Consider the following 12,813-nt stretch of genomic DNA (forward strand, 5'->3'; position numbering starts at 1 on the left):
TCTCGATCCCTTGCTTCCTGCCCTTCCCTCAGGTGCTTTGGAGAATAGCTTGACTCACTCTTTGTGGCAATTCTGATACATGGAATTTACATTGATATGGACTAATTCATGTGAAATTTAAATACTTTGAATTGAATGACCACCTCATTTTGGGTCTATATAATTTTAGATCTGTATGATCAATTGGGACCCTATCTATGTATTACCCTGCTGTATGTACTGTATGAACTGCTAGATCTGCAGGACAGCAGTTCAAATCTCATCATCAGCTCAAGGTTGACTCAGCCTTCCATCCTTCCCAGGTGGGTAAAATGAGCACCTGGATTTTGGGGGCAATATGCTGGCTCTGTTAAAAAATGCTACTGCTAACATGTTGTAAGCCGCCCTGAGTCTAAGGAGAAGGGCGGCATTAAATAAATAAATAAATAAATACATACATACATACATACATACATACATACATACATACATACATACATACATAAATAAATAAATAAATACTGTATATACCAAAAGGAATCTCTCATGAATTTTTCTGGTTTTATTAAATTATCCTGTGTTTATACAGTTCTAATTTTTACACAATAGTTGCATTTCTGAAATGATGGATTACTTCACATGTCACTATTATCATCACCTTCCAGAACAAATATATTCTTTAAAATTCGGAAACAGTAATAACATAATTTGCACAGTATTTTTGACAGAGAAAAAGTAATATAGCATTGTTAAAGGGAAGATAAAAGCAAAAAGATCAGACACAGCTTTTTAATAACTTTTTATAACATTATGATCCCAAGAAAAAGCAAAAACAATAACTACCACAAAACTCGACTTAGATAAATTGCCCATAATGTCAGATATCATTTCAAAGATAGGAAGATACTGAGAGTGCAATCTGGCATCATTTCACAAGAACAACATTTTCAAATATAGGAGCCTTCACTTAAGCACATAAATAAAGAGCTGGCCAGATCGCTTGCTTATTTCCCAAAGGTTTTGAGCTTACCTAGCTCAAATTCACTTCAAACTATTCAGTTTAAAAATGTAGTTTTCTGCTATTTCAGGACATGGTCCTTTGCCTCTTGTTAGGAACAGACATAGGAAACCAGCCATATACAGAACCTTTTCTTCCAAACTCACAATATCTTCCCAGGAATCTTGTCCACTATAATAGAAATGACAATTAATAAAACCATACAAGTTTTGGATCATGATTTGCTAAAGGAGGATCATTTCTTATCTCTCTGTGCATCCATCGAAGGGGAACACTGAGCCAACCAGAGTATTGAATGTGCTCTGAATCTGACATCATTACAGTGCTAGCTTGGATTCCTGAAATATGTGTTTTTGTCTTATCCAGTTCAGTTTTGAATATGTTAGCTACTTTATTATCTTTCATTTAAATTGATAATATTGCAGCTGTGTTTGGTGTGCATGTATATAGGAATATTGCACTTGGTCTCACAGTTATCCAAACGTTTAGACTGAATTTGGTATTTTTGTCCACTTACTGACTGGGTCCTTCCCAAGGATCTAGCATAGGCAGTTATTTAATAATATTAAAGGTATTGTCACAGGATTTTACTTGTTACAAGTAAAGCTGCCTATTACAATTGACTGTAATTTTGTTAATGCTGGTGATTAATTAATTAATTTATATACCATCCTTCTCACTCTACAGAGCAAATCTGGGTGAATGTTATGTGACAGATACATGTCTCTGAATTTTAAAGATCAATCAACCTTAGCCTTTTCATATTCTATTATTTTGCTAAATTTATATCCATCAGATCTTCCTGGCACGCGAATAATATGTTTTGCAGATATTCCAATGCAACATTATTGATACTTTGTCATATAATTGTTTGTAATTAGTTTGTGTGATCTTCTTGCAATAGCTAAGTAGGTTATCCAGTGCTGTTCCTTTGCAGAGGAAGCATTTTCTGTCTGTTGCTATCTTCTCAATTCTGGATTTGTATGTATTTGTTCTTAAGACTTGGTCTTGGGCAGCCAAATTAGCTCCTTTGTCTTTTTAATTTTTTTTGTGTGTACTTAGAAATTCTAGGTTGTCTTGTTATCTGGTGAGGTGGTAGTGGTAGTTGTGGTGTGGGTGAATGTACTGGCCATGCAATGCTTGGATTTACCATGTCTCCTTTTAAACATTAATTTGATCTTTCTTATAGTTCATTTTGCTCTCTTTTGGGGATTCAGTAAAACATGGTATACAGATTTTAGTTCATCTTCTTCACTGCCCTTCAGACATTCTTCCAATGCCCATTTTTCTACTTCTGATGTGTTTTCAACATTCCATGCCCACCTATTTAAGTAGAGTTTGTCAACATCACTGTGAGGATGAAGGGCATGATTCATTGTCATTATTTTTCTGGTCTTCCTATCCATGGCTTCTGCTTCAGCTTGAATTCAGTCCACTATTCCAGCTTTATATGTAATGACTGGAATTACTAGGTCTTAATTGCCTTAATTCTTTAATGGTATTTCTATAACTCAATTTGAACTTCAAGATGTTCACTCTTCTGGTGTATTCAGTACTAACCTTAAAAAAATTATCATATGATAACTATGTATCATTATATAATTCAATATTTTACTCAATGCTTTACTTAAAATACATAAAAACATATTTTCAATTTATAGAGAAAGATATTAAGTCTAATAAATTTTACTTACTGGAAATTAATAATTTAACCCAGTGTATCCTCTCACATTTGACTGTCATTGTTGTCATTTTATACCATTTGATCACTCTTCTAATGTTTCTTAACCCTAACCCTAAGATTTATGTAGTGGGGAGTGATTTGCAATGACTGTATAATAATTATTCACTACAGCCTGATTATAAAATTAATCTGTGTTTGCACTGGTTATCTTAAGTAAGCAGATGCAATAAACCTGTATTCTTTTGAACTGCCTTGGCTTTTGATTTCTATACATGCCACATATACATTTATTTTAAAAACCTCTTTTTTGATTGGTTTGTCAAGGGAAATTAGATAGGTTCATTCCAAAAGAAAGGACTTTATCAGCAATTGCTTGAAAATGCCATAGCTAAGAAGCAATAATTTAAAATTTCCAAGTTTTAATATTTGCTTATATACTGAGTTGGTGGCTTTATATATCATAATGCACTGCTTATTAAGTATTCTCTTGCTATTTCTGAACATATAGTTTTTGTTTTCTAGTTAATCTTTTCAAGTAGGATTGCTATTGATTACTGAATATTTAAGAGACTTGAAAGAATGATAACATTGTGCTATACTGTAATCCCAATCCCAAACATTTTTTTAGATGGACAAGAATTAAAGTATATGCACTCAATGCAAATATGCATTTAACATCACATGTACAATAGTTCTAAGGAAATTTTAGAAATGAAAAGCTCATGCACAATAAAACAATATTTTTGACTGCTGGAATTTGTAAAGATTTCTGACAATTTTGAAGTCTGAAATTTGCAAATTTAAAAAAAATTGAATAAAAATGTTCATATTGATGATTAATGTAATGATTAATGGACCAGTGGCACATTAATATTAGTAAGCCAAATACCACTTACTAACACATTGTTTTAAAACAAAAATAGTAGTTCTAATAGTGAACGTTTACACTATACATTAAATATAAATACATGTTTCCTTCTTTATTTCTTGAGTGAGAGAGCTCATATTAATTGTTACTTAGTGTTCTGTCTGGGTGCCCCCAGACCTCAACACCAACTGGAAAAAACAGCCAGACACGCTGGTAAAAGCAAAAGTACTTTATAGCTTGAAAAATAAACACAGAGAAAAACCTGTTCTTCCCCACAGGCAGGTTATGAGACTTTACAGCAGAGTCCTGATGTCCAGACAATACAGCAGCCTTCTTGCTGGCACACCCACCACTGTAGAGAATAAGACCCCCCACCTTTTCCCCCCAAGGTTTCAGTATTCAAAGTCACAAACCAGAATTCCAAGACGCCAAAGAGCACATCCAGGTCCCAGGACTCCCAAAGATAATACTCCACAAGCCAGGAAGGGTGGGTCTGCCTTTTAGCCTTTCCAGAGAGCACCACACCCAAACCCAGCTGTTGCCTCTTTAGTGCTGAAAGTACCTAGCTAATTGGTCCCTTCTTTGTGTTGCTCTTCTCTGTCGCAGATCGATTATTGCTTGTGCATTTTCCTCTAAGGAATCCAGGCTGCTTGCTGGGGAGAGCTCCCTCTCGGGGGCCTCTGGCTGTTCCCCCTCTTCCTCAGCCTGAGATTCCTCCTCCTCGTCTGCCTGCACCTCCTGTTCCTCATCCTCCCCCTCTGAGCAGGAAACCAACAGAAGATCAGCCGTTCCCTGAGGGGCCTCGGACGGAATCACAACACCATCCCCCCGCGGAAGGCCCCTCCCCACCTGCCAGCGGAGAGGACGTGGTTTCTGAGGGAACTGGGCGTGAAAATCCCGAATAAGGTCGGGAGCGTCCAACAACGCCGCTTCCACCCAGGAGCAATCATCAGGGTCCCCCTCCACCCATTGCACCTTGTACTGGAAGCAACCGTCCACCCAACGGGAATCCAAAATGTCATGGACCATAGCTTCAGGGAGGTGGTCATGAACACACGGGGCAGGAAACACGGGAACATTGGGACGGAGCGGACAATCGGGAGGGACAGGGACTAACAGCGAACGGTGAAACACAGGGTGAACCCGCAAGTTGGCCGGCAGGGTGAGCCGGTAGGCCACCGGATTGATCACCCGTTCAACGGGAAAAGGACCCAGGAACTGGGGATCTAATTTGTGTCGGGGTAATTCGGAGGCTACGTATTTCGTGGACAGCCACACCTGATCCCCCACCACCAAGGGGGGCACATCCCATCTGGAGCGGTCAGCCACCCTCTTGTAGTCCTCCTTGGCTTTATTCAGGTACCTCTTCACCATCTCGTGGACCGCCTGCAGCTCCGAGAGAAAGTCCTCGGCAGCAGGCACCGGGGAATCTAGGAGGGTCAAGGGAAAGAAGCGAGGGTGGAAGCCATAATTGGCGAAAAAGGGCGTGAGCCGGGTCGATGAGTGGCGGGAGTTGTTGAAAGCGAACTCCGCTACAGGGAGGAACCGAGACCAATCAGTCTGGCGATCCGCCACTACACACCTCAGGTATTGCTCCAGTATCCCTATGACCTTTTCTGTCCTTCCATCGGTCTGGGGGTGCTGCGTCGATGCGAGGCACATGGACACATTCAGGGCCGACATCAATTCCCGCCAAAACCGGGCTGTGAATTGTGTTCCCCTATCAGAGACCACTCGATCCGGAAGCCCATGTAACCTAAACACGTGGCTGATAAACATTTGGGCCGTGAGTTGGGCAGTGGGCACCCTAGTGCAAGGTACAAAATGGACCATCTTCGTGAGCATGTCCATCACCACCATGACTACCGTGAAGTGAGCAGAGGAAGGCAAATGAGTTACAAAGTCAATGGACACGGCACCCCAGGGTCTCTCAGGCGTGGGCAAAGATTGCAGTAATCCTGGTGGGGCTCCAGTCACCCCCTTGGCCTTATGACACCGGACACAGGTGGCCACATAGGAACGCACATCATCTTGGATGCGTGGCCACCAGAATGTCCGAGAGACCAACTCCAATGTTTTGAACAGGCCAAAATGCCCCGCCACTGGACAGTCATGACACTGGGTCATAATCAACCCTCTCACTGGGCCAGCAGGAACATACAGCTGCCCCCGGTACCGAAGCAGACCGTCTTGAAATGTCCAGGGGGAATTGGGTGTTAACTCCCGCACTCTCTGCGCTACAAACCCATCCTCCCGCTGCGCCTCCCGTAAACGGCGACGCAAGTCCACTGGGTCCTGAGTGACAGCCAAAGCTGCAGGGGGTAGAACCGTCTGCAGAGGAGCCGGCTCCTTCGGGTGCGTGTACTCCGGCTTGCGTGACAAGGCGTCTGCTCGAGGGTTCTGGGCGCTGGGAGTGTACCTGATGTGGAAATTGAACCGCGCGAAAAAGAAGGACCAGCGAATCTGTCTCTGGTTCAATTTCCGAGCTGTCTGCACATACTCGAGGTTCCGGTGATCCGTCCGTACCTCGATTTGGTGACGGGCCCCCTCCAGGTAATGCCGCCAATGCTCAAAGGCGGCCTTCACCGCTAAGAGTTCCTTCTCCCAAATAGTATAATTCCTTTCCGAGGGAGACAATTTCCGGGAGAAGTAGGCACACGGAAACAACATGTCACCAGGACGATGGGCTTGGAGGAGCACTGCGCCAACCGCTACATCTGAGGCGTCTGTTTCCAACACAAACAGCCGAGCGGGATCAGGATGGTGCAGAAGCGGTTCCGCCATGAACGCCGCTTTCAGGGCATCAAAAGCCCGCTGTTCCGCCTCCCCCCAACCAAACGGGACTTGTTTTTGTAACAACTGAGTCAAGGGCGTGGTTAACGTGGCATACCCCGGAACAAAAGCCCGATAGTAGTTCGCAAACCCCAAAAGACGTTGTACGTCTTTCACCCGTCGTGGAGGTTGCCAAGACTGAAGTGCGGCCACTTTGCCCGGGTCCATGGAAATGCCACCTGGAGACAAAATGTGCCCAAGGAATTCGACGGTAGTCTGGAAGAATTGGCACTTCTCCAGCTTGGCATACAAATGCTGCTCCCGCAACCGGAGCAGGACCTGGCGCAAATGGTCCAAATGCAAGGCATGGGTCGAGGAATACACTAAAATGTCATCAAGGTAAATCACCACAAAATGGTCCAACATGTCCCGGAACACGTTGTTCATCAGATGTTGAAACACGGCCGGGGCGTTGGTGAGGCCAAATGGCATCACTGTGTATTCAAAGTGGCCGTAACGCGTGCCAAACGCTGTCTTCCACTCATCCCCGGCCCGCATCTGGACCAAATTGTACGCACTGCGCAAATCGATTTTGGTGAATACCGTTGCCGTCCGCAACCGGTCCATGAGTTCAGGGATCAAGGGCAAGGGGTACCTATTCCGCACCGTGATGGCGTTAAGGCGGCGATAGTCACAGCAGAGGCGAAGATCGCCCGTTTTCTTTTTCACGAACAAAACAGGGGCAGACAAAGGGGACTTGGATGGCCGAATAAATCCCTTGGCCAAATTCTTCTCAACAAACTCCTTGAGAGCCACAAGCTCCGGCTCGGACATGGAGTACAAACGACCAGCCGGGAGCTTGGCGTCAGGGAGCAGGTCTATGGCACAGTCGTACGTCCGATGCGGTGGTAGCCGATCCACCTCCTTCTTGTTGAACACATCGGCGAACTCCTCGAGGCAACGGGGTAACTGGATCGCGGGAATTACTGGGCCGTGGGCTGCGCACACATGTCGGTGGTGGTCCACGCACTGCAAACTGGAGAATGTGACCAGGTTCTGGGACCACACCACCTGCAGGTCATGCGCGCGCAGCCACGACAGCACCAACACGAGGGGAAAATGAAGCCCCTTGGTAACATAAAACTGCAGGGCCTCCTCATGAGTTCCGATGCACATCCGCACTGGCAGAGTCTGGAAACGGATGGGACCAGCCAGCAATACCCGCCCATTGATGGTCTCCACAGTTAACGGCGGGATGACAGGACAAAGGGGCAAGGAATGGCATTGGGCAAAGGCTTCGTCCAAGAAATTCATCATCGCCCCCGAATCCACGAGGGCCAACGCTGGATAAGTCCGAGTCTGTTGTGCAATATGCAGAATCACCGCAAGCGTCAGGTGTCGAAACGGTCCGGAGTCGGTAGTCGTGGAGTCAGAAGAAAGTGGGATCCCCGCCCGACCTAGTGTTGCCACCAAGCTGGGGCCCCCTCGTTTCCCGATCGTTCCGGCGATGGAGGACATCCAGACGAAGGCCCCGCCATCAGAGAGTTCATGACAGGGACGGGGACACAAGGGGTTGTCTCCTGGGACTGCACGGGGGACGCCATGGGAAGCACGGGAGAGCTGGAGGGTACAGGAACGACGGCAGCCACCGTGCTCCGCCTCTTGTGGGGACAAACGACAGCAAAATGTCCCGGGGCCCCGCAATAGAAGCACAACCCAGCTGCCCGCCGACGCCCTCGTTCCTCCGGGGTCTGTCGGGGCCGTGCGTAACTCACGTCCATCGGCTCCCCGGCGGCAACACGATCCATCAGGCGTGGAGGCAGTGCTGGTGAAAAACGTCGGGGCGCAGGGACCGGAGCCGGGGTGCCTGCGGTCGACAACCCCCGCCGCTGAACAGGTGTCGGCGGGACGCCTGACACATGGGGGTTGGACCGTCCCACTCGACGGACTTCCCTGGCCAACAGCCTGGCCTCTATTGCCAAGCAATGCCGCTCCAAAGCGTCCAACGTGCCGGGCATCACCTCATGCACCAGTTCATCTAACATAGTGTCTGATTGTCCGTCCTGAAAGGCCTCGATCAGGGCAGCCTCATTCCACTGGACTTGCCCAGCCAGAGACCGAAAGTCAGCCATGTAGTCCGCCAGGGGGCGCGAACCCTGGCGCAGTTGCTTCAGCGCCCGCGTGGCCGTCTGCTCCTGCACCGGGTCCGCAAATTGGTGACGCAGCAGGTCACAGAAAGCAACGTAGTTCTGGAGTAGCGGGTCATCCCGGGCCAGGTAAGGTGCCACCCACGACGCTGCAGGGCCAGCCAACAAACTACACAGAAACGCCACCTTGTGGTCATCCCCCGGGAAGTGCATCATCTGGGCGTTGATGAAAAGCTGCACCTGGCTCTGGAACGCAGAAAACAGCCGCCAGTCCCCCCAGAACTTTTCCGGCATCGCCACAAAACATTTCCTTCTGGGCAAAGGTGCTGGAGGAGGTACCACAGGTGCCGCCTGGGGTGGGGCCGCCTGGGACAAAACCTCCACTTGGCGTTGTAATAGCAGGACTGTCTGGGTCAATTGAGCAATGTCCCCTCGCAACTCTGCAAAGACAGCCTGCATGTCAGCTGCAGAAACATCCATGGTGGCAGGCAAAAACAGGAAGCCAAAAAGCAAAAAATGTCCAACAAGGAACCAGCAGCAGAGAGCAAGAAAAATAAACAACCAAACCACCCCTCCAAAAGGAGCACCAGGTGTCTGGTGGTTGGTGGAGTATTATACTGTTCTGTCTGGGTGCCCCCAGACCTCAACACCAACTAGAAAAAACAGCCAGACACGCTGGTAAAAGCAAAAGTACTTTATAGCTTGAAAAATAAACACAGAGAAAAACCTGTTCTTCCCCACAGGCAGGTTATGAGACTTTACAGCAGAGTCCTGATGTCCAGACAATACAGCAGCCTTCTTGCTGGCACACCCACCACTGTAGAGAATAAGACCCCCCACCTTTTCCCCCCAAGGTTTCAGTATTCAAAGTCACAAACCAGAATTCCAAGACGCCAAAGAGCACATCCAGGTCCCAGGACTCCCAAAGATAATACTCCACAAGCCAGGAAGGGTGGGTCTGCCTTTTAGCCTTTCCAGAGAGCACCACACCCAAACCCAGCTGTTGCCTCTTTAGTGCTGAAAGTACCTAGCTAATTGGTCCCTTCTTTGTGTTGCTCTTCTCTGTCGCAGATCGATTATTGCTTGTGCATTTTCCTCTAAGGAATCCAGGCTGCTTGCTGGGGAGAGCTCCCTCTCGGGGGCCTCTGGCTGTTCCCCCTCTTCCTCAGTGAGATTCCTCCTCCTCGTCTGCCTGCACCTCCTGTTCCTCATCCTCCCCCTCTGAGCAGGAAACCGACAGAAGATCAGCCGTTCCCTGAGGGGCCTCGGACGGAATCACAACACTTAGTATATTATCTTGTCTCTAAGATCAAGATAAATGTATTGAATACTATAGCAGAATTGTTAAAATGCAATATTTCAAGAAGAGAAAAAACATTATGTTGCCATAAATCAGTGGAAGTAAAATTGAGTGGGATAATAAAACCATCAAAAAGTGGATGAAATATGACAGTTTTCAGACAACTGATAAAATGAGAGTTTAAAAAGAACCATAGCTTTCAATTAAAGCCACTCTTAGCATTAAAATTCTAGGCAACATTTGAAATTTCAGTCATTGATGCATTCCTAATTTCATCCTAGATCTTTATTTTTCATAATGCTCCAATAAACCAAAAGTCATGAATGAAATAAATGTATTGATTATCTGGTAGATCCTTTTATCAAAATGTATTTACTGCAAGGCTTATAAAACCGACATTTCAATGAGCTTATCTGAGAGTAAAAAGATCCATCCATTCCAACAGGTTTAAGTTCAATTACACACAATTGTAGCTTATTTTTCTTTCTAGGAAAAATGCACATTTTTCAGAAAAGATAAAATGGCTTTACCTATTCATGGTGTGGAAAATAAAACTATTATACCCAATAACAGGCATTTTCTTTTGTGAGAGAGGAATTTCAAAATGTATATTAAAGTCATTTGCAAAGGATAGCTTAAAATGAAATGTTCTACCAATCCTTTGCCAAGGCCCAATTGTGAGAGAAAATTATCCATCTGAATTTGGCTGTCTCAGATAATGTGAATGGATTTTGCTTGAACAACTTGATGGAGCTATAAAGGAAGGTAACAAAGGTGCTTAAGATCTGGAATCTTATTCTAGCCTTCCATTAGAAAACTGCAAAGTTTGTAATTTGGGGAAAGCCTACATTTTAATCAGGAATTTACTAAAAAGACAGACAAAATCTAATACATTGTTTATGTTTTTTTACATTATTAACATAAATCTGAATATTTATTAAAAAGCATAAAGTCAACTGGTTTCAAACCTTTTCAATAAAAAACAACAACAAAATTAAAATAGGCACTTTTCCAAGTGCTGTCATTGAATTCCATACTATTTGCTAACAAAGATATCGTACTATGTTTAGGATTGCTCCTATTGACAAAGAAGCTCAGTAATCATTTAATATTCAGGAATGTGAACTGAATTAGAATAATTGAAAACAGACTATATTCATGTATTTGCATTAAATCATAAACTCTATTCCAATCATTCTTTTTTAATTGCTCAGCTATTCTCATTTCTCTTTGCAATAATTTGTATAATTGCTTTTAACTCTCAACAGATTTAAGAAAAGTAGAAAATATATCTGTTATTTGCATGGTTATATGCGCAGCGCAAACATGCATCTCCCTTATTGCATAATCAATTATGTTTGTATAATTATTAGAAAAAATATTTTATGCAAAATGAAGAGTATTAACAATAAGAGTTCTCTGACACAAGAACTGAAGAACAAAAGCAAAGATGATACCTCTTAGTTTTCTGCTTTAAATATTGCTAGCTTATTAAAGCTAAACTTTGCTAAGAAATTATGTGATTTGATATTGCATCTTACATGTCTGATATTTTCCAAAAGAGAACAAAATTAAAATTAATGCAGCAGTATATTGATAACAGCTGGAATGTCATTGTATAAAATTGTTCATCCAAATGCACTATCACTGTAGGGTATTTTTAACTGATGCTGCATATGGTAATATTACCTTTATCCCAGTACTTTTTGGCTAATAGTTACAGATGTTCTACTTGTTATATATGAACAAGAATGGAGTAAAACTTTCACAAGCACTTATGCAGTATTATTATTATGCAAATAGAATTCTTAGCCAGCTTGTAATGAAGATAGAACAGGTGGTCGCCCATACTAGGAGCATTTTAAAGACAGTACAATGTTGGAGGATCATCTCTGATGGTGGCTGTAGGCATTGCTACGTATGTGGCTTAATTGGAGCCCTTGAGGGGAATTTTGCATACCAATTTCCTTTAATTTTTCATGAGTGAAAAAAACCCACTATGTTATGCATGAGTTTAAAGAATTTGATACACAAAACAATTGAAAAAAATCAAGTACTCAGTTTCACAGAATCTTAGAATCAAGGAATTGTAGAATTGGAAGGGACTAAAATAATATTAGTTTAGGAATAATTTTTACAATGTGAAGCAACATCATTTAAACTTTCCACGAGAACAGCCTTGACTGTTCTTAAAAAACATACTCTAGAGAAATACAACTCATAACTCATAGACTGTTCCACTGTTCTACATCTCTTATTTAAATGTGTAGAGGTATGATATATTAAAAACATTTCTTGCTAATTTAAGTAAACATGTAATAGACAATTATATAACATGAAAAGAGCTACTTATATTAGTTTATTACTTAGACCTTTGTAATAAAGATGCTTTACTTTCTTCTACAAAACTCGGGGCGGCTCACAGCAGTGATAAAAAAATATACAATAACAAATCTAATATTAAGAGTCTAAAATAACAGTTTAACATTAAAAGCCTAAAAACCACATTATTTAAAAAGCATACACACAAACATACCATACATAAAACTACATAGGCAAGGGGAGATGTCTCAGTTCCCCCATGCCTGATGGCAGAGGTGGGTTTTAAGAAGTTTACGAAAGGCAAGGAGGGTGGGGGGCAATCCTAAGCTCTTTGCAATACAAAAAGAGTCCTTAGTTTATTTTGAATTTTGTGATAAAGAACATTGTTTTGAATTTTCAAATGTGTGTGTGTCTGCAATTTGTACTCTTGAATTTTCGGGAGGCTCCTACCAGAGAGCTCGGCAGAACAATAACCAACACTTTGAATTGTGACCGGAAACTGATTGGCAACCAATGCAGACTGCGGAGTGTTGGTGTAACATGGGCATACCTAGGGAAGCCCATGATTGCTCTCGCAGCTGCATTCTGCATGATCTGAAGTTTCCAAAGACTTTTCAAAGGTAGCCCCATGTAGAGAGCATTACAGTATTCGAACCTCGAGGTGATGAGGGCATGAGTGACTGTGAGCAGTGACTCCCGGTCCAAATAGGGCCGACACTGGTG

General features: G+C 43.5%; 1 long non-coding RNA gene across 1 annotated transcript in view; it reads right to left on the reverse strand.

Annotated features, from left to right (window-relative positions):
* Positions 1–745: 745 nt before the first annotated feature.
* LOC139166552 (uncharacterized) overlaps positions 746–12,813 on the reverse strand; it is a 205,472-nt gene continuing 193,404 nt past the window's right edge. Inside the window, exon 3 of the long non-coding RNA XR_011558975.1 lies at positions 746–1,168. This is a non-coding gene — a long non-coding RNA (uncharacterized lncRNA). The remainder of the gene's footprint in view (positions 1,169–12,813) is intronic.

Source organism: Erythrolamprus reginae, chromosome 4, assembly GCF_031021105.1.
Source record: "Erythrolamprus reginae isolate rEryReg1 chromosome 4, rEryReg1.hap1, whole genome shotgun sequence".
Classification (NCBI taxonomy): domain Eukaryota; kingdom Metazoa; phylum Chordata; class Lepidosauria; order Squamata; family Dipsadidae; genus Erythrolamprus; species Erythrolamprus reginae.